The sequence below is a fragment of the Ammospiza caudacuta genome, chromosome 2, assembly GCF_027887145.1.
Source record: "Ammospiza caudacuta isolate bAmmCau1 chromosome 2, bAmmCau1.pri, whole genome shotgun sequence".
NCBI classification, from domain to species: Eukaryota; Metazoa; Chordata; class Aves; order Passeriformes; family Passerellidae; genus Ammospiza; species Ammospiza caudacuta.
Window position 1 is genome coordinate 81841985 of NC_080594.1, and position 19615 is coordinate 81861599.

Sequence of the window (19615 nt, forward strand, 5' to 3'; positions counted from 1 at the left end):
CTCTCCTCGTGAATCATGATGGTTCTGCACATAAGGGAGGGTAACCACATCCAAGGGACAGCCAGGTGGCTTTGGAAGGGTGGAATGGAAGGGGAATAAGAAGGAATCCATGAGAAATCCATGGTTAGCTGAGGGAAGTCCAGTCATTTTTGTGCACACTCACAGCCTCTGATCTGGGCTACAGTTACTATTTTAGAAATTCTGAGCAGCCTTCACCTGGCAGAGGGACCTTATGTTGCATCAGTGCTTCACATCATGTGATCGAAATTATTTTTAAATCTTGGATTAGGTGCTTTAATCATTAGGCACACTTCCCTGCTGACAACAGCTTTGGTTTTTGTAACTTCTTCATAGTTCTTATCCAAAATGCTAGTGATGCTGCTCTTTGCTTATGTTCAAGAACTTACCCCTTTTAGTGAAGCATTCAAATGCTTGAATTATTTGTACATGCCTTGCATCTTGATTATAGTTAAAGCAAACAATACATATTTATCTATTTTAATCTCTTTTTTTCACTTTGCTCCTTTTTGCTTCCATTGAAACTTATTTCTGTTCATTATGGTCCTTCTGATGACAAAGTGACCGTAATTAGAAGTCAAAACTGGCAATGCTGTTGTTGCTGAGCTGTGCAGAGATGGAGATGACATGATACAGCTCCATTGGCCCTTTTTTTGATTACTGCACAGTCGTGTAGCACATCCCTCTCTCACTCTCATCCCTCATTAGCCACACTGCCACTTTGGCTTTGTCTTTCATACACATGGTCTGTGGCTTTCAATTTTGATTTTATCCCTATCTCTTCTTTATTTCATTTTCATCCTCTTGAACCACTTTTATTTCATGCTACGGCCACTAGAAATTTTTACTAGGATGATGTTCACATTTTCTCCAAGACCATCAGCATAGATGCAAATTAGAGAAAAAATCCAGCAGGAGTACTCTGGACACTTTTCTTAACTCAATCTGATTATTTTACTGTTTATTTCAGTTTATGATCTGCTTAACAATCTTTTCCAGCAATGCATCTTTTCCCCCTTGAACATTAATTTTGAGTGCTCAGATCTCAGTGATAAAACATGTAAATTGCACTGAATATGTGAGAAAATCTTGAGCGGTAAAATGCTGCTGCAATGCATAATTGTTGGAATTGTTCTCCTGACTCCACTACGTTATTTTCCTTCTATTATATCACAATGGCATGAGCACAAATATCAAAAAGCTGAAACATGCAGGAATCATGACCATCTACTCCTCCCCCATGTCCTGTCAGTTTCTTCATCCCAGATTAGTGTTTGTTGGCTTGGGAAGCAAAGAGGGAGCAGATGGACCACAAAATGAGATTCTGTAACCTTCTTACCCAATAGATCTGCTTTCTGCATGTATTCAGACATATTTACTTATTGTAGTGACAATTATCAGTTTTATTTCTTTTAAGAAAACCAAACAACTTCAGCTCAGTATGAAAGAGCAAACTAATTTGTCTTCTGGCACCGTTACTGTCTATATAATTTCAAATCAATTAGGAGAAATGTGGCTGAATTCCTATCTGCACAATACCTGAATATGCCCATTAAATTCATAGACATGCTTAGATATAAGGGCACAAACACAGCACGTACCTTCTCTGGACCTTAAGGTAACTTTTTATTCTTCATAACACATGTCACAAGAGCAGAGTTGTTTATTTTCTTGTGTACTTTGAATACGTTATTTGGACAGCCACATGAAACATCTTTTTATTTGCGAATGAAGGGAGTTGGATACAAACATAACCAAATAATAATAATAATAACTACAAAGCTTCAAAACTATTTTGTGATTCTATGAAATTCATCAAGTAAAGAATTCCCTTTATTCAGAAACTTGCATGTTTCCTGTGCCTCATTCAAGATGTACTCATTGAGAGCACGAGGCATATTTTAAATGAGAAAAAATTAATAAATGTTTGATTAGGGGGTAGCTGTGAATGAAAGCTGCCCTCAGCCATGCAGCGTGTCAGTACAACCATACATCGAGCTCAGATCCACTGCTAGTGTAACATTTTTATAGCAGCAGAGGTCTCTACCTCTGCTTTTCATATTAGCAAAATGCTATGTGTCTGATCTGGGATTGGAGACAACAGCCCAGAAAACACTGAGGTGAGATTCAGCCTGACTGTTGTAGCTCCCTAGGAAGAAGGTGCTTCAGCTGTGGGATCTGGGTGCGTCCAAAGCACAAATAATCTCAATGCTGCAGGCAGCCACTCTAGAAGATAAATCTCCTTGCAGATATACTGACCTCTGTAACAAAACCTCTAGAAAAAAACCTTAGAACAGACACCAAACTTGTAGATGACTCAGGCTGGATGCAAGGAATCCAAGTGTCTTGTGACAATGCATTTGGCCAAATAAAATGTGACAAGCTGCTGTAATGAAAAAAGTGCCTTCACTCTCACGCTGAGCAAGTGGGACTTGTCCAACAAGTATATGGCACACATATGGCCCTGCACTGGAAGCACTGGGTATCTTCCTTAGGAGGAAAAATGAAAGTGTTAAACCTAGTGGTTGGAACCCAGAGTTTTAGGATGTTTAGGAACTGGGGAAAATAAAATCAGGAGGTACAGACTCTGAGTGCAAGAATTGCCTGGCTGCCTTATACACACGAGTACATTGCCAAGAGCTGCAGGTGTTCAATCAGGCTGCTTTTATTTGAGGTGCCTAATGTGGATTTTGAAACCACCATGTAGGCAACCCGGCTTGAAAATTGACCTTAATTTCTTCTAATTGCATGTCTTATTCTTCATTATTTTTCTTGTTAGAGACAGAATTTTGAAAGGCGATTCACTAGTGCAGCTATTTTTGACTCATCGCTGCCTGTCTTACTTTGTGTTATTTAATGGGTTCCAGTGGCCATATGCTGCAGAGAATCCTGGAACAAAGTGAGTAAACTGGGAGGCATTGCTCAGAAGGATAAATTTCACAGTTGGAAACACACTTAATACTAAGCCTTCTAACCAGTTTTTCCAGAAATCGCAAGCTTGATTGCCATGATATCTGAACATGGCATTAGCTACTCTAATGAGGAAAATAATTGATATGCTATGGAAATTAGGTCTAATTAGATCTTGTTAAGATAAATATCTCAGTTCAGCTGAAAACTTGAAGAGATACATTTTGCAGCATTCCAGATTATAAATATGACCCTTGTTCCTCACCCCCCTCTGCGTCTTGGGTTACTACTGGTAGAAATGGATGTGAAAAGCCTCCTTATCACAATCACTACATTCTAACCCACTTGACATGGAATAAGTGACAAAGATGCTGGATAGTTTAAACTTTACATAGGCTTAAAACCCATTTATTTTTTACATTGGCTTTAGACAAAGAGCCAAATTTCAGAACTGTGTATCAAAATGTATCCTGCCTATTCATTTTCTTACATTAAATAAATATATTAATATTTATACATTTTCAGATCCATGGCAAACAGTGTTCTTCAGTGCTCTTTACCACTCTTTTCAGTGACTTAAGAACAGCATGCATGCCAAATTATATCAATACCATCTTAATGGAGGACAAATATTGAATACAAACACTAACAAAATCAAAGTTCCTGTTAAATTTTGAAGGAAAAAGAAGAAAGTAAAGAAATATATGAGATAGGCCATCCAAAAAGTGGCTAAATTTCATTAGTATTTAGATGACTTATACCTCCAAGTATACTTTTCAAGGTACTGCCAAGCAATGGACCAAACTCATCTCCCCCCTTCACTTGTGGAGTTGCCATGGTACTCAGAGCAGAAGAAGCCTTGTGAGCCTTGTGGACAGCTGCTTTGTTTTCTTCCATCTTGCAAAAAAACACAGATTCAAAATATTTACTGTCCCAGTGGGCTCGAGTTTCCATCTTGCACACTGACACTTCCACAGTGTAAAAGAGATGGGAATCGGTGTTCTGCAATAATTTTAGTTTGATGTTTTTTCATTCTCACAGAATAAGCTATTTAAAGGGAATCCTTTAGAAGTCTGTCTTCAGATATTATTTTTTCAGATCCTCTGAGCTAATGACCTACAAGCCCTAAAACAACTTATCATGTAACATCACAGGCCATTTTAAAAACGTAACATATCAAGGAGTCAATTTCCCTTATTTGATGCAGTTCCTTTGCCATCAGCCTGGCAGAGCTGGCAGCCTTAGACAGCTGTTTCTGTTCCCTGCAGTCACCAGCTTGCCTTCTAGGAGGCAGGATGTGCTGGGGCAGAGCTCCCTCTGCTCCCTGTGCAGAGCCCCAGGGACGCAGCCTTGGTGCACCAGTGCTGCTGGGAGCCAAGGGCATGGGGAAAGCACAGGGGACCAGTCTGGGCCGGGGATTTGTCCATGAGGACCACCACTCCAGGAGGCAGATCCACCAGGCAGTCCCTGCAATGATGAGGGTCTGATGGCTGAAAGCACAAAGGCTTTTTCTAGGGAACTCCACTCCCTCTGAAAAACAAGAAAACAAAAATCCATCTGTGTGTCTTCTTCATGGCAAGTCTTGAGCAAGGGGAAAGGTGAATGATCTGATGCTTGCAGTCATGGTTCCTGATAGCTTTTCAATGTCCCTGAGTCTTGATAAATACGTACCTCTGTCCATTGACCTTTTTTCTTATGAGTGTGGGGGAAACTGGCTTGCAGGGCATCTACTGTGTCATTTCCCTGGATGAAGGAGAATAATAAGTGAGTAAAACAAGATGACTCTTCCTATGACCTTTAAATATTAATAAATTAAATATCTATTTGCATCACTCATTTTCTATTATTAATGTATTTATCTTCTGTTTTTCTTGGTCTGCCTGGTCATTACCACTAGAAGATTCTGCATCTTCCATTTCAGAAAGTACTTGCAAGAATTAAGAAGATTCCCAAAGATTCCCTCCATGTATATATATGTACATATATAGTCACTGGATGAGATACCATGCAGACCAGCAGCAGATGTATGCAGATTTCTTCTGTGGCTGCCTGTAGCAATGATTTCACTATTTAAGTGAAATTTAAGTGACTATTTAAGTCACACAGCACTAAGGCAGCAGTTGGGATTTTTTAAAAAAAAAATCTATTTACTCTTTTTGTTACAAACCTAATGATTGCAGAAATGAGAAATCAGCCTGCAAACAGTCCAAATTTAAATAAAATCACCCCCACATTAGACTATAACAGTGGCAGATGGACAGAGGAAGAAAGTGTATATAGTCATATTTTTTGCCATTATAGTATAGACCCTTTCAGATTGCAGCAAGCAACTTGCCATCTGCAAATCTGAGTCTTTCCTTTTCTGCTGAGGCACTGATTCAAAAATCATGATTTGTGAAGTTTGAGTTAAAGTATTAAGAGGCTTATCTCTCATTTTAAAGGCATACTGATCTCCTGATTTTACTTCAAACACATGGGAAAAGCATCCTAAAAATTTCCCTCAGCTTCCTCTTAGGACAAAACCCAAAGCCACTGGCTTACTCTTAGGTATGTGGTGAGGTAATGGGTTCTGCACATGAATAGCTTTTTGTCAAATAGTCTCTTATTGCTGTTGTTCTGTGGCTTTTGTTTGGTTTACTCTTTGAGGAAGCGATTTGCTCTATACCTATAGGATATGTAGATCACACTGGGCACCTTCCTTACAGCAGCACACATACTGACAGCAGCATTGAGCGCTTGGGTTTAGCGCTGACCCTCTGAAGAGAGAAGAATTTGATCACTGTATAAATGTCATTGATTTTTAGGGCCAGATTTTCATTTAAATGGCTGCTGATTTAGTGGATGTGTCAATTTAATACAGATTTGCAAACAAAATCTGAGCACATTTTAAAAACGTTTCAGTGTGTCTACCCGCCTCTGCTCTCCACAGTTTTATCTTACCTTAAGTAAGGATGTGCAAAGGATGTGAGCATCACAGAGATCAGACAAACATACACAATTTGCAGCCTACTGGGGTTTCTGATGCTTTCACACTATGGGCAGGGAGTTACTTCATCTAAGGGTCAGGACTCTTACACAGGTTTAACTTACCAATAACCAAAAAATCGCCTCTAGGTATGAAAGCCTATTTTGAACTTGTTTAAGAAGAGGAGGATGCAATTAAATTCTGGCAATTCCCTTTCAAGAGGTGCTGCAGTATGCTTTGCATTGCAGTATTTCTAATTTTCACCAGGTCAGGGTTGCTCTCTGTGAAGCAAAAAAAAGAAAAGGTTTATTTTCCTGATCATACATGCAAAAGCCATGTACAAAATAAAATATTAAATACAGTAATTACAGTAATTTTTGTTAAAATGTTTTTACACAGTAAACCTTTGGCTTTGAAAGCTCTACCAGAAGGAAAAGAAAAACAAGCTGTAATGAAAAAACTGAAATCAGAGGCCACTAATAACACTAAAGGGAGCCCAGAAGCCAAATTAATGTTTCTACAAAGAAATACTTTTCTACACCAGGCAAATTCCTAGTAAGACCTTTACCTGGGTCTTTATAGACAGGCTTCAGATTTCATTTTGAAGTATGTTTTTTACAAACTGTTTAGTGTTCATATGTCATTACCACTGTTGGGCCAGATTGCACCTGGCATCGATATAAACAAAGCTTTGGCAAGAATTCTTTCCTTTGGGATGGAGACATCTGATTTTCAAGCTGAAAACATGTCAGTGTTGCAAGACACTCCAAATAGCCTGTTTTACCAGCGCAGTAAATTAACCCGCCTGGTGTAGTGTTAAATGCTTTACAAACATCGACTGAAGGTGAGGGAGGGAAACACCAAAAAACAAACAAAAACATTTCAATAACTTGTTTGACTACGAGCAGTGAAAAAAAAGTTCAAGGAAAGCTTGAAGGGAGGGGTGCATGCCTAGGAGACAGGACAGCAGAAAAATGAATTTTCAGAATTTTCTCCTGTATTTAACCTAGAGACTGTATGCCATGGTGTGGGAAGACACAGAAGGAGCAGAACAAGTTATATAGATCAAAGAAAATGAATCTTCATTTGAAAAGCAGATCAGGATAACAGCAAACAGTGACTCTAACTCATCATTGCCTTGTCTAGAGGAGGAAGGCTTTTTGATAGCTATCGCATGAAAGAGGTTCACCTTTAATGCCACAGAACACTGGTGGACAAAGACTACGTAGGCAAAACAGAGGATGAAATATTAGGCTATCCCCCTTGCTTCCCCATTGTTCAGGATGAAAAAGCTGAGCTGAACTTCTGGGCACGCAGAATCGGCTGCGTGAAAGCTCTCGTCGCTAGATCGTGCATTTGTGCTAAGCTTGAATGCTCCGGAGGACAATGGGGTTCATCCTGCCTGTGGCTCTGCAGTGATTCTGCAATATAGATGTGAAACAAGAATAGCTGGAAAGTAGGTCCACATGCGTACCGAGTGGAACAACGGCCTGTCCTGAGAAACACAGGCAGAAGTAGTACTCTTAAATATATATTTATTTATATAGCTGTTAGACTGAAGCCATTTTGCTACTCATCTTGCTATTTTAATTGTCCTAATAGCTGTCTATTTACAAACATGCAAGTAAGTGGGCTAGAATAATTAATTAATATTCATAAGCATTCATAAAATGTGACAAAGTTTATGTTAGGGCAGATGTTAATTCCCAAGAGGATTACATTTCTATTAAGTGTAAATTTATATTAGTAAGATCCAGCATGATTGATTCTTGCTTGGCCAGCAATAGAGGACTTAGCATCCATACTGGCAGAGATTATATCTGGTCAACGGGAAGGGAAAACTGGCCAAGAAACTGCCAACACAGAATCTGAAGCTGTGAAACCTGGTCAAGAAGAAATAAAGCCAAATAAGCAACAGATGAAAAATTATCTTAAAGCAAAGATCGAATCACTCAGTTGGAAATGAGAATTGTATTGGAAAAGGTGATGCTGAGAGCATGAAGGGACATGAGAATTTTAAAAACAACAAAATTAATAAATAAAATGGAGTGCAGATTACTAGTAATTTTTTTTTAGTGGACCTTAACATTAAAAAATAAAAGTAAACAGTTTTAATATGCTCAAACATGTCTGACAAAGAGCAGAGAGGACTTCTAAACTTTGCAAATCATGTGGAGGAGAATGCCAAAGGTATCAGTACTCAAGAGCCATGGACATACTGGAGAAGCCTCAGGAATGGGCTCCAAAAATGTTAAAGGAACTGGAATATCTCTCCTCTGAGGAGAGGCTTATAGATCTGAGACTGTTCAGCTCAGGGGGATCCCATCAATGTATATAATACCTGCAGGGAGGATGCAAAGAGGACAGAGCCAGGCTCTGCTCAAGGGTGCCCAGTGATAGGGCTGGAGGCAACGGGCATAAGCTGAAACATGGAAGGTTCTCTCTGAACATCAGAACACTTTTCTACTGTGTAGGTGACTGAGCACTGACAGGTTTCCCAGCAGCTGTGAGTCTCTGTCCTTGGAGACATTCAAAAGCTATCTGTACAGAGTCTCAGCTGTGCAGCTCTGGGTGTCCCTGCTGCATCAGGAGATTGGACAAATGACCCCCAGATGTTCCTTCCAGCCTCAGCAGTCCCGTGATTCTTTGACTTCATCTGAAGCCCAGTAGGGAAGGTGACAGATCAAATGAAGAACCAGGAAAGAAGGAGACTTTGGTAATATACAACTTTACAATAGTTTTCTGGTACTGTTGTACCTTGCATCCTCAGATACTGGAGTGGTCTAGTGGGTTCAGGAAGGATTTGTTTCTGCACCCATGCTGCAGAAACCCGCTGCCCCTAAAGAGGGACTTCCTAGGAAGTTTGTAGATGATTGCTTGCCAAATCAAAGAGTGAGGAGAGAAATGGGTAGGGAACTTGCCAACAGATAAAGTCAAAGAGCATTAATGCCACTGTGTGTTATGTCCTCAGAACAGAGTGAAGTGCTCTGGATGTAGGACTGCTCTGGACTGTCCCACTCCAGCCTACCCTAAGCAAAAGCAAAGACACCTTAACAGGGGAAGGGCACCAAGAGCCCTCTGTATCCAGCAGCATCAGCACACACCAGCACAAGCACTGCTAGCACACTGCCAGGGACAGTGCCTCAGTGGCCAGCTGGAACGAGGAAATGGAGCCAGGGAGCTTCCGGAGCTTGAGGGGTGGCTGCCAAACAGACACCGTGCTTGGTGGCAGGCTGGCAGCACAGGGAGAGGCCGCTGCCAAGAAAAGGGAGGGGAGCATCACCTGAGTCCCACCAGGGTTAACCTGCACCTGATGCAGGTGATGGGAGTGGGGATTCTGGCTGGAGAAAATGTCTCTGAGCACTTTGGGAGGAAAACTACCTTCTGTTCTCAATACAAAACACATTATTACTGGGGAAATCAAAAAATATAAACAGGTTAGCAAGTAAAGCAGAACAGTTTCCCAAAAAAGAGATTTTTTTAGGTAAGTAGAGCACATTTTCACATTTTCACATTTTCACATTTTTCTTATAGGCAGTCCTTCATTCAGAACAAGAATGATATCATATCAAGTCAAAAGAACAAAAAAACAATTGCTAACTGCATAGTTTGTTCAGACAGTTACGCAACAATAAAGCAAGTTGGGCAAAAATATAAGAGGAAAAGAAAGTGAGAAAAAAGGCAGTTTAATGGGTGTCAAACTTGTAAACACTGAGTTCTATTTTATCACTGTTGGCTTAAAATTAATATAAGATAAACAAAGCAGTAGTACTGTAGTATTGCAGTTATATTGCTGTAAAATCCTGATTGTCTATGAATTTTATTCACAGAGGAGAATAAATTATATTGCTAGTAACATTTTAGCAAATAGTTTCTTGCCAGAGTATTGCATCAATTTAATGTTATTGGTGTCAAATAAATCTGAAGTAGTTAAATCAGTACAAAGTCCAGGCTGACCCCAGCATTTATTGTATGTTTATAGAAATGGTTCAAAGCTGAACCCATTTTCTTATTAGTCTTTTACTTACACTACATTTGGCAGAGCCACTGTCCAGAAAGTGAGAGAAAATACCTGATAAACCATGTGTAAAGAATTTGAACTCAAACCCTGACAGTGTGCTTGAAGTGAATGAAATTCATGTCAGATTTGGACAGATGCAAGAGTAGCTAACAAAAGCACAGGTAGAAGGAACCCTGCATATTCAGGTCTGGAAAGATGTTATGAAGGGAACCACATAAATTAGGGCAAAAGTTGTGTTAGTCAAGTAATCAATAATTTAACAAGGTGCTCTGCTTCCAGATGCCCCTGTTGGTTATGCTGAGGTAATTTTATGGGGAAATGCACATAGATGTAAGAATGGGGGCTTGTAGTGAGGGTTGTTAAAGGATGCAGGCATTTGCTTGAGTCCTACCTACTGCTCTCCTCATGGGCACAAATTAGGTGCAACAGTGCTGCAGCTGGGTGCTCAGCTAGCTAGGCTGTGGTGGAAAGAAAAACAAAAACAGCTCAAGAAGTTCCTTTTTCCATGTTGCCCTTCCTAGCTGCTTGCTGTCTTCCTTTGCCATGCCCTTGCTTATAGCGGTGCAATTGCTTGTTTGGCCAGGCTGTAAACAGGACTGATTAAACAGGCTGGAGTAAAAAAACAAAATCCTACTCTCCCACACAGAAAAGCCTGAAAAACCCATTTCTCTAATGGGATTGCTTCAGTGATCCAGTTTGCATCTCAGCTTGAGAAAAAGTTGATTGGAAAAGCTTGCATAAGGAAAAAGCAGGGCATGGAATGGGAATAAGCAGAAGACGGTAGGAACTGCTTAGATGTTGCAGAAATAATCATATATCGGTTCATTTTATCGTTTTATTGGGAAATATGCACCAACTTTACTTTAAACTTCCTAGATATTCCAGAAGCCCCACTGAGGAGCACCTTCTCAGCCAACCTAGCATTTAAAAATTATTTATTTCATCAGGGAAGTAAATTGAAGAAAATCTTAGGGAAGGAAATGTTATAAGGTCTAATAACTTGTTCCACTGCCATCAGGAATATCTAAATGAGGAACTTAATCACTATTTTGAAGAATACCAGTAAACAATTCTCATCATGTCTATAAAGGTGTGTATTGTACTGTACCAGGACAATACATCTATCAGTGATGTACAAATACCACCCTACAATCCTGAAGGATTAGCAGAGATCTGACCTAGAAAACAACCACCTTCTCAGGTCCCACTTTCAAACTGGAGAAAAATCTCAGTTCCTTTGACACCAATCACAGGTCTACGCAGGGAAAAATTCACATTGTCAGGTTTTGTTTAGACCACAGAGCACAAGTGAATTCATTTCCAAAAGGTTCATACTCCTTGCCATGAATACACGAGTCATGGAGTTTATTTTTAACAATTTTATTTTGTATCAGGGATCACTCGCTGCCTCAGCTAGTCACTGCCAATACAGGGACACATGGGACATGGTGTTCTGGTACTGTTTCCCCTCTCCCACTTGCGGGGTGTGGGGGCGGAAAGAAGGGAGGACGACTGCTTTTATACCACCGCCCATGCTTCAGGGACTCTGCCAGAAAGTGTAATGGGCTTTGCCTCGTCATATGGAGCATCTGAGCAAATGTTGCCTGCAGGATGTGCTAAAACCTGTATTTGGGGTGAAGTGGGATTGTTGGGTCCATGACTCACCCCAGTCACCCATGCAAGTGGGATTTCTATCAAAAGCAAGCCCTTCTTCTGCTAGAGAAAGAAGAAGGATCTCTGGCAAAATCCAGCTTAGTGAGGTGGATCTTTGTTAAGGTGAGCACTGGCTGAGAACTACAATTATAAAACAAGTTTGCTTTTCAGGAAGGCAAGAGTTGTGTCAATTTAGTGCAAAGCTCCTTAGATCAAAGCTTCCTGTGTTGAACATCTCGTAATGTTATTCTCCCAATTCCAGGCTACTTCTCCAATGCTAAATGTGTGGGATCCAAGGAGAGATCCCTGCTGCCCTCACCTAGTGTGGCAGAGTGCCATGTGTGCCCACATGGCATAGGGGTAAACCTCTAGAGCAGACTAGGTGCAGTGATGCATAATTAACATGTGGGTGCCCTGTGTCTCCTCATGGGGTTTTGATGGAGTTGCTAGGTTTGTAATATGGTTGGGTTTTGGGTGGTTTTTCTTGATTTCCAGCCTATGAACAGGGTGGCATACCACCATGAGGTTTTTAAACTTTAACTGAGGATGTGTTGCACACCCTGGGGCTTGGCAAGACAGCTCATGTGAGTGTTTGGAGGGACACAGGGTTCGCTGGAGCAGCCTCACAGGAGCAGGGTGGGGGCAGCTGAACTTGGTGCACTCCTGCCCAAACCACTCTCTAGGCATGATGCCTGAAGAGATCTATCTCTGAAACCTTTATTGTGGTTTGGAGGAAATAGATGACTCAGTCTCCCAAAGGAGAGTCTGGATGTACATGGGCAGTTGTGCCTTGTGGGCAGCTGACTCAAAACCTTCGGGTGAAGCTGGGAACTAAATTCTTCCAGAGGAATAGATTTTCTCACAGGGTCTGTACATGGAAATTGATATGAATGGCATGATCTCACAAGGGCATGTACAGTATACATGACGTAATTTTTGCTTTAAAAAAATGCCTGTGGCATGAGAAGGTTTCAGAAGTCCTCTTCGAAGTGTCTCAAGAACCCATCTAGTGAGAGAACTTGTGGGAGTGCCTTTCCCAGTGTAAGACGCCTGAGTGACCAGTTCTGGTCTTGAATCTCCACTGCATGGAAAGACATGCATCTACAAGGTGACACCACTTAACTTTAAAATGTAAGTTGAAAATGAAGAGTTGAGAGCTTTTATGTACCGCTACAGTTTTACTGTGAACACTTGGACTTAGGGCATTCTATGGGGCTTTGATCACATTACAGAATATTAATTTGCTAATTTACTGATGCAGATAAGGCACCTTATGAAAACTGAGATAAGAGCTGTTAGTCAGTGTTTGCACCAACAGAAACACAACTGTCATTTCAAGCTATCTCTTTGAAACACACAGTTTTATTGAGACTGTAGGTATGCTGGGAAAAGTTTGTTCCAGAGAATAGGAAGGATAAAAAATGCCATGGCACACCTAACCTGATTTTTCTTAATGCATTCCTTGTTCCTAGGAGCTATTAAGCAGCTTAGGGCAGACACTGGTTCCTCCAGTACAAGCAGGCATAAAGTTCTAGCCAGTTAGTATTTTTTCAGAAAAACTCTGTTTACTTCTCTTGGCTTTAAGCATTTTTTTCAACCGATTTATTAAATAATTGAGGCAATAATTTGCCAATCTTTAAAACATTTGATCTATATCTCACTTAGAATCATCTGAAATCAGCTGCTGGAGAGGGATCGATAGTTTGCTAAAGCATATGTACTTTTGACAGACAGCAGTGCATTTCATTATCAGCATTAACAAAAAGATGCACTTGTAAAAATAAAAATAGATGTCTAAACATACACATTTTCCATAGCTATCTATTACATACTGCCAAGTAAATACATCTAAAACTGTAATATTTTTTAATAAAAATTAACATACTCTTAAGTTCAGATGAAAGAACAGTATAATCCTTTTCTTAACTGATATATTATATTGTATATTTTGTGGCTTTATTTCATCATTCAGTAGCTCATTTGGACTGTCCAGGAAGACTAATTAACACTAATGCTTCTAAAGAATTTTCATTTGTGATGCTAATCTGTCACAAAACAAAAAGTATCTTCAGAAAGCCAGGGGGAAAATGTAAAGAGACTACTTCTTGCAGCCAGCTTAAATTAGTGCTAGCTTGATTTGTGTTAATTGAAAGGTTGTTTACATCTCTTTTGTAAGTGTTCATAAAAGTTGGCAGACAGAAGAATAGCTGCCTACCTGCATGAACAAAACTTTGATTTATTTAAGCTGCTGTATATATTACTGTCATTAAAAACCTCTTGGAACATTTCTGTACACATAATCTTAAGGTATAAGCCTGTCTCTGTGTTTATGTACAAACAGACACAAACACACACATATCCCATGCTGTATCATTTTTGCTAGTTTTTTTATTCATTTATACTCAGCCCTCATATTATGTGAATATTTATATGTGCCAGTTCATTCTAGCAGCCTACTGGCCTCTGTTTAAATTTCTCTGAGATATGTGCAAGTCAGAAAAATACCTTGATGACAACTTGTGGAAATGTCTTGCTGTTGCATTCAAATCCACATCCTTGGACGGTCAGGCTCAGCAGAAATTTAGTACTGACATAGCTGAGCACCCCATAAGCTTTATTGGGATTCCTGAGCCCTGGCTCCTGGCTGCTGGCTGAGACCACCTCAGGCTCTTGTTCACTGGTTCTCCACATTGACAGCATCTCAGGACAGGCCACCTGACCACCATATGTGGAAATTGCCCAATTCTGATGGTGTTGGATAGACCCCCACCTAATATCTTCAGGATCCACATTGTCCACGCTGGTAGAGGGAGGGAGAGGTTTCCTAGGCTGACATGGCAGCAAGCACTCCCAGCTGTTCCTGGACAGACTTTAGAGATCTTTTCTTTTAAAAATACAGGGTAGCTATTGCTGATATGTGCACTGATGTGTTCCTAGACCTTAAAAGGAATTTCTAGAGAAATAGGCAAAGAAATTTGGTTTCCTCAGCAGAGCATAATTAAATTGCTGCTTAGTTCACAATGCTGACTGCAACTGACGTTTGCATCATTTTAGTGTTGCTAGACCATGTACTGCATGTAAGGACAATTAGCAGAGCAGAGAGAAAAGCAGCAGATGCTAGAAGTGCACAGAGTTAGATGACTCATTTTGATGTCATGAAGAATCTTTTTCAGACAAGTGGAAAGGTTGGTATTAAACAAAAAAAAAAAAAAAAAAAAAAAAAAGAACAAATAATTATTAAAGAAATAATATGAAGATTTCAGGAAACAGTAACAGCAAAATCAGTGTCTTGCTGTATGCTAAAACATATGTTTACATGAAATACAGAGGAGAGACAGCAACATACATGATGGAGACTCTATTCTCCCTGCTTCTCCTCACTCCTGCCCCTTTTTTCCTTCAGGACTGGTTACATGGTGAGTTTGGTGTGTTCCATGTTGAACCAAAAGAAAATGTGTTCTAAAATTTCTTGAATCTTTAAAAACTTGTTAACTGATTATCTGCTCAGAGGTAAAAATAAGAAAATATTTAATGACCACTTTCTGGAGGCTTTGTGCATATTTTACAGGACAGTTTTTCAGTTTTTCAGTCTAACTAGACTGAAAAACTAGATTAACTAGGAATACATAGCTGCCGTTTCAAAGATTTATTCTCATGAGTACCTGATGTAGGTAGGGTAGAAAGCAAGTCTCATGAGACAAGTACCTGCTGCTCTCAGAAGCACTCTGCTCCCCATTTATGGATCTCATTGTTTCCTTAAAAACAAATGTGACTTGTCTTTTCTCTTGCCATTCCCATTTGTAAGTTTGAAACTAAATGGCATTTGTATGCTCTCATTCTGTATGGCATTCATTGATGGAGAGTTATGCTTGGAGAAGGTGTCAGACTTTTCCCCTGCAGAAACTCTATTATGCACAAAAGCTACTATAGCTATATAATGTGTATGTGCTCTTCTGCAAAATCTTATTTGTGATGTGCATTTGTATGGCATGCACTAATACAAGTGACAAAAGATACAGCAATGTCAAGTTCTGTAAACAAACCACTCCAAGGAATTAACATTACCACATAATTGTATGTTTTTACCATGTCAGGCATGTCACCAAAAAAGCACTTGAATTGTGATTATAGCAATTAATTTTTCCTCTCTTATTTGAAACATGCCAACTTATTATGGCATTGAGGATGATAGATTCTGGCCTGCCATTTTAGTGCATCATATATTTACATTTCCACATGAAGAACTGTTGCCAAATGATGTTAACAGGATGGGATCTATATACAAATATATATTTAAGTATGACCACTATCTTTACACTAAGACCTGGAGGTCTTTAGAAAAAGGGGAGGAAGACTAGGCAAGAAAAATAAAACAAAACAGAGGTTTTGTCCTCAAAATCAGGTAGGTCTAGAAATCTAGAAAAAACTGATGAAAAGCAGGATTGTAGGGAATTGTACCAGTTAGAAAAGAAAGAAGAAAATATAATTTTTCCATCTGCTGTTAATTTGGCCATCTTTTGCTGTATTAATAGTGTGTCCAAGGTGAGTGGGTGGCTGAACTTCCAGCTCTGTGGCATTCTTTCTTCTTTAGTTTTTCTGTTCTGAAGTGGAAATATCTATGTTTTGACAAATAACGTACAGGAAAAAAAAGGCGAGAAAAAGAAAAAAAGGAGAAATGGGAAGGTACTGATTCAGATGATGGGAAGCTGTTTCCAAATACTGTTACCAAAAGCACACATTCAGGTGCACTAATAGAGTGTGGTTTTATCAAGGAGCCCAAGGGGCCCCCTCTTTGCCGCCACCCCCTTCCCCGAGTCTCGCGCTCTGCCTGCCTGATCCCATCCGACAGTAGAGCTGATACCGCACTAATCCCCGCAAGTTTGGGACTAATGAACTAACTGCTGGGCTGCCGCCACGGAGCTTGGTCCCAAACTATACTGTACTTCACACTCGATTTATTCTCCAGATGGCGAGACTGCGCAGCCCTGCCGCGAGGGACCACCTCTTCCACTGGAGTGTAAAAGTGGACGGATGTTGTTTTCTTTGCAGATTTGATAATTCAGAGCTAGAAACTCATGAGGATGCTTAGTTATTAGGTTTAATGGGTGCCAGTGGAGCCGGCATTGTGCGTATTCCCATTTTTAATTTCGGGGTGTGTGTGTGTGTGTGTTTGGGTAGCAATGGATTTGTCAGCAATGCTGCGTCACCAAAACCTTTATCTTCACCAGTTGGCGTAGCTGCACATGATAATGAACCTCTTCCTGTGTCCTCCTCAGAGTCAAACAGACGGGGTGCTAAAGTAGTCACCCTGACCAATCATTTTTTTTCCTCAGTGAGTTTCCCAGCACAAATTTAAAGCATTTTGATAGCATCACTATTTACCATGAAGCTCTCTGTTGTATTTCTCTCTTGTTCAGTTTGATAAAGAACCCAGCTCACATGGGACCCAAGGAGGATATCACCATCCCAAGCTACTTGAGCATGAAATATTTTACTTAATGATTTGGTTTATTTCTTTATCAGCTATTCCTTCATGACAAAGTATTATCTGATGTTGTAGTTCTCATGTGAACAGCAGGGCAAATATTTTTCTCACCATTCCATAAAAATTTTAGTCTTCCCATTCTTGGCAGTAAGGATATTATTGTATCAAGGACTACCTTTTTCTCTGTTACAATTTTGGAGTAGTTTATCTAGTTTAGGATTTTAGCTGTTGCACGAATTCTACAATAAGAAGAGCCTCTACATTTCCCTGCGTAATGAGGCACAAAGGACTCTCCCTTTTCTCCATGTTTTTAATATGTTTGGTCAAAGGTTTTAGTATATAATTTTTTTATTTACCCATGAAATGTTTTATTGGAAACCTTTATGGGAACCTGATACTCCCCACTAACATTAGTCAGATTTCCTCCATTGTAGGAAGGGTAGGCACAGTCAGCCCCCTCACAAGCTCTGGCTTTGGCAGCCAGGTCCCATCAGTTTGTTCCACAGTTAAAAACATAAATTGATTCTTGCTGTGGAAACTATAGTGACTAGAAGTATTATATCATGAAAAGGAAAGATTTCCATTCCTGGAGTATCTGGGCATACAGATCTAATACATACCGGTTCTAAGAAAACGCATCAATTCTCAACCCAACAGATGGCATGGGTGTGTTAACTAACATAGCAACATATTTTCTATTAAAATATGGGAAAAAACATCAACCCCCTCCCCATGTTTGTTGGTTGGTATAAATTCAGTGAAGTTGTTGGTTATTTTTGGGATACGTACCAGAGGGCTGCACATTTAGTTTATGTAAATTGATAACAGCAACAGCCTGTTAATAAGTGTTTTGTATGGAAATATACCTAGAAAGACACGATCTGTCTTTTTTGGGAAGGGAGTTTGCAGACTGAGGAGAAAAACAGATATGAAATGGTCTCATAATAGTGCTCATTATTATATTCTGAAAAAAAATCATAACAAATTAGGCTGCAAGTTTGCTGGAGATGTGCCTTCAGCTGGAATTGAGTGCTGCCTTAGAGGATACTTTGGGAAGATCTCTCTTTTGCAAATTGCATTGGTGTGTGCTGAAATGGTGATAATCTGACTTTAATTAAAAGCATAAATTGGTTTGGAGTGTGATTTTAAGCTACCCTTCTGCATCATGTCCAGAAGCTTTCAGCTCAGCCCTAGAAACCCATTACCCTGAGTCAGAGAAGGAAAACATAGGGGATTTGTATTTCCCAGTATTGACATCATACAGTTGGGTTGACCAAATTTGGAAGAGCCATATCAGACAGCCACGGGCCGGAGCTGTCTTCTAGCTGGACGTGTTTGTACTAAACTGCGTGCATGTTTATGTGGCTCTCCTAATGGCTCCAGACAGAGTCCATTCACAGCAGCTCACGTTTTGGGTTGCATTTTCCAGAGATTCCCTCTGAAGGCACCCCTTGATGGCAGCCCAGGGATGCATACATGGGTGCCTTGTTCCCGCCTGTCCCATTAACAGGCATATGCTCCCAGCCTTGGGAGGAGCACTGCTAGGAGCCCCAAGCTGAAGGCTGTTTGCTTCAGATTTCATTAACTTTCTGCTTCATTATTCCTTCCTTTTAACCAGTTAGAGCCACCAACTGCTTTTCTCCAAACTTACCCTAATTATCAGGGGTCCCAGCCCTGTAAATCAGTACACTGCAGAGCTGTCTTAAACTGGCCTGGGAGACCCTGTTCTCATCAGTCCTGACAACTGTAAGCTACTGTTCCCTCACACTGTTTAACTCAGACCACATTGGGAAACCACCTCTGCCCCTCTTGCCGGCAGAGGTCTGCATCCGTCTGGTTTAAATCTACTGTCATGTGCTCTCTTGCTGATTTGTATTAGCCTGGATATTAACTTTGATGATTTCTTTTTGTTGTTTTTTTTCCTCTTGAGTTTGCCTTTTTTCTTGAAAAGCATCTCTATTCAGCAACTGCATATTGTTAAAGTCATTCCTGAGCCTCCATGGCTCAGGAGCTTTAAAGTTTTATTAGCCCCATAAAAACTCTTCACAAATGAAATGATAAGTGTGCGTTTTGACAATGCAAATTTGTTAGGGGCTGTTGGTGAGTGGAAGGAATTTGGGGTTAAAACTTCAGTTGGCAGGAAGCAAGGAGCCTAGCACCTTCCTCCGACCCCTACCCCCTTCTCCAGACCAAGAAATGCATTTCATTTCAGAAAAGCATGCCAGTATTCTTCATGCAAATCAACCATTAAACAGATTTGTAAATTTACTTTCACAAAAATAGCAAACGACCAGGGGAAGTGTGTGTCTTTGGAGATTTTATTTAGTGCCAACAGAATGCCCTTTCATGTGGTCTAAGAAAAACCTTGGAGTTATTTCAGTGTTGTTTTTATATGTATGTTGTGAATTCTATTACTGCCTTTAATGCACTTTGAATACATGGAATAAAGGAAAACCAAAGAGGCATATATATGTCTGTACTTTTCGACATTCAGGCTAAATTACAGAGCTAAATTACAAAAATTAATTTTTAATGCAAATTTAAGAATATGCCATTTCTGAGA

General features: G+C 40.0%; 1 protein-coding gene across 1 annotated transcript in view; it reads left to right on the forward strand.

Annotated features, from left to right (window-relative positions):
• The window catches only part of CLYBL (citramalyl-CoA lyase), a 165279-nt gene that overhangs the window by 116984 nt on the left and 28680 nt on the right, over window positions 1-19615 (forward strand). The window lies entirely within an intron of this gene.